Here is a 12,661-nt window from a genome sequence, read left to right on the forward strand (position 1 = left end):
TAAAAAGTACTTGCTTCCTCAGGTTTAATTTCACTATTTTTTGAGGTCTGATTGACAGCAAAGCATGAAGGGAATGATTTAAAAGCAGTGCACACAGAAAGAAAGCAAAAAAGACTCAATGGGAGGGGTCAGATAGGGTGATATGGCAAATTATTCTCAAGAGATAAGAAAATCTTCATTGAAAGTCTCCTAAGAAGATGAGGTGAAAATGTGATCTGGTGTGGGAGACTTGAACATGCATCTTGCGTAACTAAAATCACAAAACTTGTAATACACAGCTCTTCTAAGCAGCTATCTGACTCAATTGTAAGGTCAAACCTAGACAAAATATCTCTAACCAAATCAAAATATAGGAAATGTGAATGCCAGCTGTAAATTGTTAGGCTGCTATGAGGATCCAAAAATAAAGAAAAACTGTATTGGGATTTTCTTAAAGATAAAACTTGTTTTCCTTCTGACTTGTTTTAAGCAGTTTACATCATTAATTTTGTGAACCATAACCTGATGTGTTATACTTTTGAGGAAACAAGCAGAGACATACAAATAAAATACGCACAAAAAAAGTGTATTAGGAAGCAACTCTGGAGCTCCATTGAGCATAGGACTCCTGTTTAAACACAAAAAATTATATTCCAATACAAAGAGTAGAATCCAGTGCTTTTTACAAGTTATTTCCTGTGTTTCTTCTTTGTGCTGTCTTTACATCTAGCAATCTAGCAAAGCTTGATGAAGTGGCAGTTTTTAGGGGAATATTATAGCTGTGTACAAATATGCTAGAGATGTAAACTAGAGACAGGCTAAACTAGGGTCTTGTCAAACAATTCACCAGTCAGCTCCCCTAAAGCATGTAAGAATGCAGGGGTTTTATGTGGAAGGCAGGGATATTTTTACTGTATCCCTGAGGGCATTTTTCTCTAACTCTGGAGTCAGTTAACCTCTTTTCCTAGGGGAATCAGACTGCTGGTGGTGCCAGAAACCACAAATGTCTGGGACCAGTATGTCAGAGATTATTTCTGCTGAATCAGCTCTCAATATAGCAAATGTATTGTCGGTAACCTAAGCACATTTTATAATACAATGGTAACTACACTGCAAAGTATATTTAGACAAATTTTCAGCCTCTGTCCAATGATTTAAGAAAGTAAATGTGTTACAAAAGTATGAAACCTTTTGTGACACTGGCAAGAGATTATAATATGAGTAAAATTCTAGTAAATTTCTTCAAGTATTTGCTTTACAAATAAAATGGAAGATAAAATAGGAGAAATATCATTATATGCTTTCTAAAGCATCAAAGGACTTACCAAGCCAGCTACCTTAAAAATTACTTTAATTGAAAGGAATCATAAGAAATACATTCTATATTAAAAATTAAGTTGCCTTGCATACCTTTCAATGTATAGATGTAACTTAAAATTTTTGCTAGGTATTTGATAATTCTAATAGGTAGTATCTCTGTTGAGACTATTCAAAGCAATCTGTTGGCCTGTACATATAAGTGCATATGCAGATTCTGTGTTCCTGCCCCAAAACCAGACTGAAACCCTTTCCTAGTTTGAAATTAAGGCTGTTCAAATGCAAGTATCAGTAATTAAATTGTAATAAAACCACAAAATAGCAAACTTTACCCCTATGCCATAATAGCTAAGTCATAATGTCCAAACCAAAAAAATGTAACCAGGAAAAAAAGCCTAAAATATACAGCATTCTGTTGCTTCTGCTTTCTGAACAGGCCCTCCAGGGACTTCTCACAACATTCAAGATTATTCCCAGTCCAGACCTTACCAGCCTTTCTTCAAATTCAGATGTCTGTTGTGGTTGAACCTGGGGGCTGGTTCTCTCCATGTGGGTCTTTGGGTAAAATGAACTAGGAACTGACTACCTAGGTTAAATGTAAAAGGAGATCCATTGACTTTGACCAAAAAAGGACGTGATAAAACTCCAGACTTGCAGTCATAGGTTTAATTAACTGGAAAAAAAAAAAAAAGCAGAATATGTTCCTAAGAACCAGTCACTCATTGCATGCCTTTTTTCTTCTTTTTCTTAAAGAATATATCAACCTGGCTTTGTATGTGTAGGTCTGAGGGAATAATTCTGGTTTAAGAAAATTTTGTTGTTATTATGATTTCTTTGATATCTATCATCTAACTACTACAACTACTGGAGCATAAAAATTAATGGAGTAGCAGCTGTTACCATAGATACTGAGGCAAAGAAGTCACCTTCTAAGCCAGATAGTTGAGGTTACATTTCGTCTACATGGTACAAAAAATATTTGAATTCAGTTGCATTCATGTAAATGTTTTCTTAGAATACTTTAGGTAAAATGTCGGAAGATTAAAATATCTCAATTGGTATGTGACTGTGTTCATTACACTTGTGTGCATATTAGGTTTATGTAACTAGTACGAACTATCACAATTCAAGTAAATTTTCTACAGAATCTGGGCTGTTCATTTACAGCACAAAATTTGTATAAATATAACAAATATAAAAAGTGTTTAAACTTCCGCTTAATGCAAATTTTTGGATCACTACCATCCTTTCATAATGAAGACAGAACATCAGATTCTTTTAGCTGAGTGATGCTCCAATTATTTTCTAAACTAAATGAGATTAGTCAGTACTTAGATGTAGAACAAATGAGACCCTCAGTTATTATGTATTCTCAGAAAGAAAACAGAATCCAGAAAGAATTTCACCTTATTTCTAAGAAACCATGTAATCTTGATTGCTTAAAAAAAAGGCAAGCTACTATTAACTCTTGTGGGGTAATAGATTGTTTTGACAATGATGTCATTATGCAGATTTATGGATGTATCTTTCAGCTTCACTCAAGATTTAATTTGCCTCAATAACTCCCAAAGTTTGAGAATTCAAAGGCTGCTGGAACTCTTCATGAATTGCCCCTGATCCTCAAGAACATTACAGCAATTACAAAGTAACTTCCAAACACATTTATTTAAACTGCATATCCCACCTTGGAAAGAATAATCTACAACATTTGCACATTTACATATACACAGAACCTTTAAACATGCAACAGATGTTTCATTTTTTGAAAAGCTCTTGAATTCATTGACAGGCCTTTGGCTAAACTGATGAATTAATTTGTTTGGGGCAGATTTCATGCGTCCTCTAATAATTCATACCCTTACACATCTTGACTTGATTTCTGAGGTCTACAGCACGTGTTTTAAATGTTTTAACCTTTACTACTTTAATCAGGTAACATTTATTTCAGGGCTGGATGATGATCAGTCATTGAAAGATACAGATGACTAGGAAATAAAATTCAATTTGTCAGTTAAACAAATCTTCACATCTGAAATAAGAAATAATCTGTCTGTATTACTGGATCTCTGAAATGCTTAGTGGTGTTGACGTCGTTCCCCCTTTCAAGAATATATAGTGCTGGATTGTGAAGTATAGCTGGATGCAGTGCTCGTATGCAGAAACCACAGTTGCTATGCTTATTTATAACCAATTTCTCAGCATGATTTTAATGTAAGCCTTTAGCTTTAAAATGAGATTTATTTATATAATTTTAAGCTATTTTTCTTTAATACTTAGAGGCTAGATACTAATTTAAACAACAACAAAATCAGTCTGGAAAACCAATGTTGCCTAAGCTGTTTGCTTTGCAGACATTTTCAACTTTGTTGCTGCCTCTGATGTAATGTACAAAATTATGTAAAATAATTTAGGAGGGTATTTATTGGTGTGTCTGATCAAATGCAATAAAATTTTCAAGCAAAACTGCATAAAAAAGGCTTTTGTCTTCAATTGCTGGACAACTGATATAACAGCCACCCACCCTATAAAACATATATTTTCTTCTTCTTATATTGGGTCATTAAAAGGTCCAGAAGTCTAAAATCACTCAGTTATTATAATAATATATTATATTTAGAATGTTTTTATTTCAGATGAAAACCATAAACAGTACAAATGGCCATTTTTTGCTATTCATCTTACGTGATGTTTACTCATAAACTGAGGTTTTGAGTATTGAAGTCTGAGTACATCAGTGTTGACTGTATATTTCTAGTTCCCTTCTGTAGAAATGTGCAGAATTACGAGTGTTACAATCTTATTTGAGACACTGATATTCATTCTGTAATGTTTGATACTTTTTTACTCTTGCACATTTCTAAAAAACCTATGTTACATGAAGTACATTCTTGGACTTGTGAAAGAAGCTCAGGATAAGACAGTAGATAACAGACCTGCCAATCTGATTTCAGGCTCCAAAACAAACTGAATACTGCTTAAAATGCATCTAAGTGGTTTACATTTATTTGAAACAGGTCTGCAAGTAAGATTTCTTAATCTGGGCTAGTTATGTATATCTGCTTTTTAAAGTTCTAATGTAAAATGCTGTTCAGGAAGTGGAATTACATTACATAGATGAAAAAAATAATTGAAAAAAGAAAATTCTGCTTGCCATCATGTGTTTATTAATTTCCAATAACAGGAGAGTTAACAAAGTTTATTTTTTAGCCTTGATGTTTTCACTAGTTTCCTTCTTGACAGTTTCTCTGTCTGCCATAAAAAACCTCAGCCATGAGCTAAGAAGCTAACTAGAGAAAGTCAAGCAAAATGTGGATTGACTTCTATGTGCCTTTTCTTTGACAATGATACTTTTATTGACCTCTCTACCCTGAAGACAGGTTTTACTAAATTTTAGAAATGTAATTATGACAAGAGATTTTTTGTGGAAATGGATAATCACTTTTTTAGATATTTTTAAAACTTGGCTGGACAATATACCAAGCTTCTAACCTGAAAGTAGGCTTCTAGCTTGAAATTAGTTTTCAAGCTTGAAATTAGGCATTGAGCTTGAAATTCTTCAAGCTTCTCTGTTGAAATTCTAATGTGAAATCAGTCCTGTTTTTAGCAAGAGGGTGAATGTATAATCACCCATCTTCTGACAAGACTTGTCAAAAATTCTCCTCCATTTCGCTGAAATTGTCTCAAAAATTTAAGAATTACAAGAGGAGACTAGTAGATAATATAATCTCACCTGGTTTGCCAAATTACTTGGAAGATTGCAATATGTATGATCCAATAAAAGATCCAAAGTACAGAGTGCACAAAGCTGAATAACAATTCATCCTGTGCACCACCATGCAGCTCTCATTGGATCTTTCAGGATTCATTGTTACCAGAATTCTTTAAATAATACCTTCTGTAGAAGACATTCTGTCAAAATCTCCTGGTTAACAATTTGCTAAATACGTCACATTTGACAATCTGATCATATTTCAGAGAATGTGAGAAGTTATTATACTTGAGAAATTAATTGCTTTCATCTTGTTCACTAGATGGAGTTTTCTGCAGGATAAATTTAGATTACCATATTTTCAGGGATCAGGACTGATATCAATGTGCTATTCAGATTGCAGTCAGAAAGCAAACAGATTCTATGCCTTTGTGTTGCTCACGAGAAACAAACCAAAGCACTGGGGAAAATGCTAGAAGCATTTTCAAATTGTTGTCAGACACTGTAGCTTGCAAATGCAAAACTACAGTATGTTGTAGAAACAACTATGTGATAACATACTAGTGGAAAACAGGTGTCAGGATAAACCTGTATCTGAAGAACAAATATACCATAAACTGTGTGAAGTTGTTGCTAACTAATTTTCTTCAAATATTTTATTTAACAGGAACAATACCTTCTGTCATGGCATTTCTGCTACCTAACCAGTAACATATTGCGGCATATACAGAAGACAGCAAAGTATTTCACAGCTAAGCAATCAAAGTAAGGAGGTTGAGTGAAAGACTTGACACAGAGAAAAAAAAGAATTCTTACAGTATTCAGGGGAAAAGTACCCTTTGATTTTTAGTTTCTCATTTCTACTCTATAGATCTGCACTGCTAAACTCAAATTCTGAGGTCAAATTTTACTGGTAGTATATTGTTTTCTACTTTAAAAAAAAGTCAGTAAACTCACCTTCACATTTAGCTGCAAAAATACAAAATATACAAATCTGCAGTGAAACGGCATTGTTCGTGCCAAGAAAACAATCTTATATAAACACTGATCAACTTGTACATCCACTAAAGTGGGTGAGGCCATTTTCTCAGGGTTGCCAGAAAATACTACATTGCTCCATGCTTGACTTCACACTCTTTACTGAAGTCCAAGGAGAGAGCACCCAAAGTCCTTCTCATCCACCAGGTGGGCCACCTTGTCTTAGAAAGAGATCCCATTGGTCAAGCAGGACCTGCGTCTCATAAGCCTTTGCTGGCTAAGCCTGGTACCCTTGGTGTCCTGCATGTGCCATGTGATGGTACTCCAGAAAATCTGCTCCATGACCTTCCTCAGCAGCAAGATCAAGCTGACAGGCATGCAGTACCCTGAGTGCTTCTCCCAAAATTTCTTGTTGTTGGGCTAAGTTAAAATAAAGTTCAAATGCTTAAGGTCCAGCAACTAACCTTTGAAAAGTGTTTTCCAATCACATTGCAAACCTGTATCTTACAAAAAGTTTTTTCTAATCTTTGAGTAATATAAACCATTTCAGTGAATTTGTATAAAGACAGAGGTTATGATCTTACTTTGGGCTTTGTTTGGGTTTTTTTTACCTCATCTTCCCTTTCTCTTGTTTTCCTTCTGAAATGAGAAGCACAAGAAATCACTTTCTGGTACCAGAAACCACAAGGCCGACAGATATATACTTATGTGTATTTAATGACTCACAAAATTATTTATGTCCAAACATCCTACAGATGGAGCTATAATGCAGTTTGTAAGGGCCAGATTACTTATACAGAAAGGAAAGGGATGGCATCATCACAATTTGGCTTCTTGTTTAGACGCCTTACATTGTAGCTCCAATTTACTTGTCTTTTCTAGAGTATTTTTCAGAAAAGGGTAATTTAATAGGTACTGATCTGATAGGCTGAGTTTTATACAACCCCCCCCCCCAAACTTTTGAGATTAAAGAACTTCATTTTCTAACTATTTAATGCTAATGGATTTAGCTTATTCCTTCTTTAAATCCTTTCTTCAACATGGCAGTTAATATAGAAGGAAAAAATCATGAAGAGGATATTTGAAGAAAACAATGTTTTCTTGCTGTTGCAAGAAAAATGTTTCTTTCTTGTTGCATGCTTTTTGACATTTTGCCTTTGTTGTTATTTATTGTAATGTAGACTTTTGCGACCAAATCCCCTTCCCCCACGTGTGGGGTTACATGGATAATATTCTTCAGCCTTTATTTTAGAAAAAGGATTAATTGCTGCAATTTGATTTTTCATGGAGTCATCCAGGGAGTTATAGAGACGTCTTAAACTGTGTCTTCCAGACTCTTCAGACATTTTCTCCCAAAATATTTTTGGTTTTGGATCTTCTATTGTGCCATTTACATAGCGGATAGAGAGTAAGAAAAAGCCTGGTCTGGCACCATGGACAGAGGCCCCCTATGACTACTCTATGGCTGGAGTAGTGGACAGTATATTCCTGACAAATCTTTGTCATGTGTGTAACTAAAATATTTAAAATATTTTATTAGATTAATAGAATCAACAGCATTAGCAGATTTTGAGTATGGATAATTCTTCACTTAAAACTGGATAGAACCAACAATACCTTTTCTCTGAAATATCTGCAGTTTGAGGGAGTTTGGAACTGACTGGAGGCTGAAAGATTTGACAATTGTATTCCATTCGACATAGTCTGAGAGTAATAGCAAAGGCCATGATGAATCAATGGTGTAGTCTTATAGCATACACTGACAGGCTGCTCTTTCATAGTGGTCTTTTACCCTCCAAAATACATTTTTTGCTCCTTGCAGGGTTTTTCTTTTCTTATATCTAAGAAATACATAAAGCTCAAGCCATACAAGAATGCAATTCAGCCACAAGAACTGTGGCATGTGAGGACTTCCATTTCTATTTTCATAATGAGAAATAGATTGAAGATGGAAGACATTTTCTGTCTGTAAAGGGTATTATACTTCAAGCATAGCTTTTGGAATTTCAGCACTGCATTGTGATTAGCCATTCTGACTAATCAGAAAAACCTGAAAACCAAGAATGAGAGGGCTGTGTGGTGTGTGCATCCTCAAATTATTCTTGTCATTTATCTAATGTTCAAGAGGTTGTCACACATTTATAGCTCCAGACTCCTTGCTGATACAAGGACTGGGACTTCTTGGTCATGTGCAGTCCTACATCAGCCACACCTGAGGACTTAGCAAGTGGGTTCTCAAGAGTAGGTTGAGATGAGGTGTTCCTCATGCTCAAAGCACTGCATCCTGACACAGTGTTGTATGCCAAACCTTTTTACATAAGAAGGTAGGGTCCTTTTGCTTAGTGTTAGATTATTATTAGCAAGTAGCCTGTTTTGGTTATTGATCATGTGTGAAATACAAGCAGAAAAATCCTCTGCCAGAGGCCCTAAGAGTCCATTTTGGGGGACAGATAATTTTGCCTAAAACATAAGGGCTGAGGACAGATATAGGATTGGAGAGGGGATTTTTACTGGTTAAGAATATAGGTAAGGGTCCTCCAGAATACCAGGGAGAATATTATCCACTGGAATTTATGGTCCATAGTGGTGGTAATATTAGGCTGCAGTCCCTATATTTTGTTTTATGGCAAATGCTTGTCTTAGTGCAGAAGATGATATATTTGTGACCCATATCTATTCATCTGGCACCCTTCAAAGAATGGAAATGGTCCTTTGTCTGGTGAGGTAGGCTTCCAAAGTGTCCAGTGTGACTAAAAGTAACAAAAATTATTCTTAGTGGGTCATATATGAACCAATTGGGTTATTGGCATATTAATTTTGTGCTCATGGAGCTAAACTCAGAAATATTATGGAATATGGAAATTATTTTCTTTGAAAACAAGCTCTTCAAGAAGTGAATCATAAAAATCTAAATCCCAAATGGTCATTGATTGAGAGATTCAACTCATGGTTATTACTTTGTATAATGATGACTTTGGAAAACCTCTAGTACTAAGAAGGAAAACATTGTTTCGTGTATTCCATTCTATTCATCATAACTTAAGCCAGATTTTCTTTTCCCAATACACTTGTGGCCAGCACCAGTGAGATTTCTCTGACAGATATTATCAAAAGTAGGAATCAAAGCAAATTTAATGATAAGAAGAAAATGGAATTTGCTTCTTGAAAGGTAAATTCCATTGCATCAATAATGCAGTCTTTTCTATTTAAATGATGCTAAAATTTTATCCTCCAGTGACATCCTCCTAATGTAAAACTGAAGGCATTTTCAAAAATTGATCTCCCAGCTAAACTGAAAGCTACCCTGAAAAGATGCAACTGAGATGCTGTCTTTAGAGTTCCACGTATTTAAGGAATTAAGGAATACTCTTTTTTTTTTTTTTTTTTTTTTTCCCTGTTACAGAAATTATTGAATATGATGAAGGAAACACACTGTCTGCCTTTCCTTCCTCTGGGTACCTGAGGCATTGTCATTTATCATTTCAGAGTTGTACCTTTCAAGCTCATAGGAGCCACAGTTCATATCTGAATACCTGCAGGAAATGCATTAATGACTGTAAGCAGTCATTAGCAGCAGATTGCATGTGGCTTCTCTGTATTTTGTACACTTCTTTGTGCTTTGTTTGGGAACAAGGGTTACAGCCTTCATCAGGATCCAGACAGTGCTATGTGAGTAGACTCTTATGGGCACTCCTTGTAAAGTCTGCACTATGTAAAAACTAAATGGAAAAGGTGAGTGCTCTGTAAAAGCACACTACCACAAAAGCAAACTCATTATATGGAGCAGGATGTGCTATGCCGTAATCAAGTCCAAAGATTAATTAGTTCCCTGCTTGCTGACCCCTCTAAAACCTAGCACATAATTTGTCCCAGCAATCTACTGAATAATTTGTTCACTTTATAGCTAGACAGAACTAAAATTACTTCTGTAGAAATTTATCAATTTTACCACAATCTAACTATTACTTTAGTCAATTCTAACCACTGTAGTTTTTTGTGTCTCAGTTTGCATCTTGTTCCCTAAAGTATTATGGTCTAACAAACTCATGTCTATGCATATGGGTCCTGGACTAGAAGACTTGAAGCTGGTCTGTGGTACTAAAATACAAAATTAAAAGCAGCCTAAGAAGGTCTGGTAATATATAATATTTGTTATCAGCATTGTTCCTCTTCCTTACAGTTTCCTTTAGTAACTGAGGAGGATTTTTATCTGAAGTTTATTGGAAGTCCTAAGGCTGTGTCCTACTGATCTAAGTTAGGCATGTTTCCTTGTCAGGCCCTAGACCTGAAATTTATACACAGTACTGCCTTGGCTGTAGAAGTTTATAAAGGTATGCATTCAAGAATAACAAATCAAGATTTGTTTTCAGATTTAAAGTCCAGTCATACAGTTTATTTCTGAATCAAGTAACCCATCTTTCATACTGAGTCCCACATAGCCTCCAGAAGAATCCAACTCAGCAGGCAAAAGAAATCACTCTACACTTGCTTGATATTTAACACCAACATCTGGGAGGGCAGCCTAGGTGTCGAGTGAGAGGAAATGGCAATACCCCATTTAGCTAGACTTCACCATCTGATCCTGTGTCCCTTTTCTGCTTCTTTTCAAGCAAGTTCTCAGTTTTGGTTTGAAATACGTGCTCCTTTTCCTTAATAAACAACTCTCACTTGTAAGGTGGAATGCTGAAGCACAAGCCTAGGTTCAAGAAGAAAACCTTCCTGTCCTCAGTGCGTTAACGTAGAGAGCATCCAAATACAGGAAGATAAGTAGAAAAGGCTTGAAAGCAGTCTCTCAATGGATCCATACCACATTAGTCTTCTAAAAGATACTAGAGGATAAATCATGAAAATGGGCAGAAAGGAAAAAGTGGGAGCTAAAAAAGCTTCATCTGGAACAGAAGGTGCATACAGTAAAAGATGGAGAGTTTGCTCAGACATGAATGTTCCTCTATCTTACTCTGCTTTTAAGTCTGATAAAGAAATAAGAGAAATATATTTTTGTATTAACCATATTTTAAATCAGCAACCTGCAAATGCAGGGGGAAAAAAGGTAGATATTTGCATAACACAAGTCTGGTTTCCTTTTTAAATTTTTTTTTATGTAAAACTCCTGCTCTTGGCAGGGCTATAATTTTCATTTCAGCATGTTCTTCTCATATTTTCTTCAGGAGAATCTTGCACATTTAGAATATTTACTGATTTCATACTGTCACCAAAAACTTTGGCGATTTTTATAATATTAACTGAACATGCTGAAATGTAGTCTCCTTGAAAAGATGTGGGGTTTTTTATTCTGAAAAAATGACACAAAATTTTAATAATGATGGAATAAAATCACTGGATTTTTTGTAAGTAAACATTTTGTGAACACATTTATTACCTGTAGAAACAAAACTTACATTGATTTCATATAACTTATGTTAAACATACATACAAACTTACCTACACTTTAATATGTACTTATGAATGATGCTCTTAAATATAGGATAACATTGTCAAAAGCACTGCTGTGGACTCCAAAGACTATGGCTTAAATGTTATTTGTATTTAACTCCAGTTCCAATAGTTTAAAAACATCATTTTTTATCCATACTTACCCATTAATTCTGGAGAAGAGTTTGATTCAGTTACATTATATTCATTTTTGATATAAACATATCATATACATGCTACCAAGATGCACTGTTAGCCACAGAAAGCTTAGGAGCTTGAAGATCTGCTTCCAGGAAGGATGTACAAGTGATAAAAAGAAAGGATACACCTGGATTATTTTGACGTACCAGTTTTCAGGACGTCTCTTTGAAACAAAGAAGATAGAAACTTCTGAGAAATCCTTTCAATACAATGTATGAACATCAGATCACGGAAGGCAGATCTCATATGTCTGTCTTTCCTTGGTTGTGCTTAGAACTTTGTTGCTATAATTGTGTAGATCAGGAAGTCCATATTGCATCCAGCTAATTAAATTGAGTAAAATATTCAGAAATTATGAGCTAACTAGATCCTCTTGACTGGATTTTGGTCAGAAAACAATAGTAGCTATGACAACTATTGCAAAAATAAAAATAAAATATGATTAATTATTGTCCTTTAATTATTGTATCTGGTCTTAGTGTACTGTGTCAGTCTCATTTGAAAAGTGGTATCTGCAACGGCACAATACTAGCAGTATAGACACAGGATGCTGTCATTTGTAATAGGGAACGGTCCAAGTACTGGTGAGCAGCTGCTTTAATCTGTACAAAACCATTCTTTGGCTAAGAATACCTCAAGCACAAAATTAATTTTAGAAATCTGTTTGGATTTTTTTTTTAAATAAGGATTCAAAGAATGCTTAAAAAGAAGCTTCTGTGTAATCAGGTCTGATGTGTGATATACTGTGATTCACAGTTACATCACATATATGAAGCAGCCAACCAGAACTAGAGGGTCATTATTTAAACCCCTGTCCATGTTCTGTATTATTTGAAATATGTGTATGTTGTGTGGAAGTATGATAACTAAGCAAAAATATCAAATAGTAATGTTCCTGAATTCTCAGATCCTGCTCTTACAATTTCAGTATTTCCTGCTACTGTTCCTGTCATCACTGAGTTGTCCACCAATCAGAACAAGCATATGAAGCATTCAGCTGCACTTAAGAAACAACACTGACATAATCATATGATCTGCAGTGGA

Source organism: Anomalospiza imberbis, chromosome Z, assembly GCF_031753505.1.
Source record: "Anomalospiza imberbis isolate Cuckoo-Finch-1a 21T00152 chromosome Z, ASM3175350v1, whole genome shotgun sequence".
Lineage (NCBI taxonomy): Eukaryota > Metazoa > Chordata > Aves > Passeriformes > Viduidae > Anomalospiza > Anomalospiza imberbis.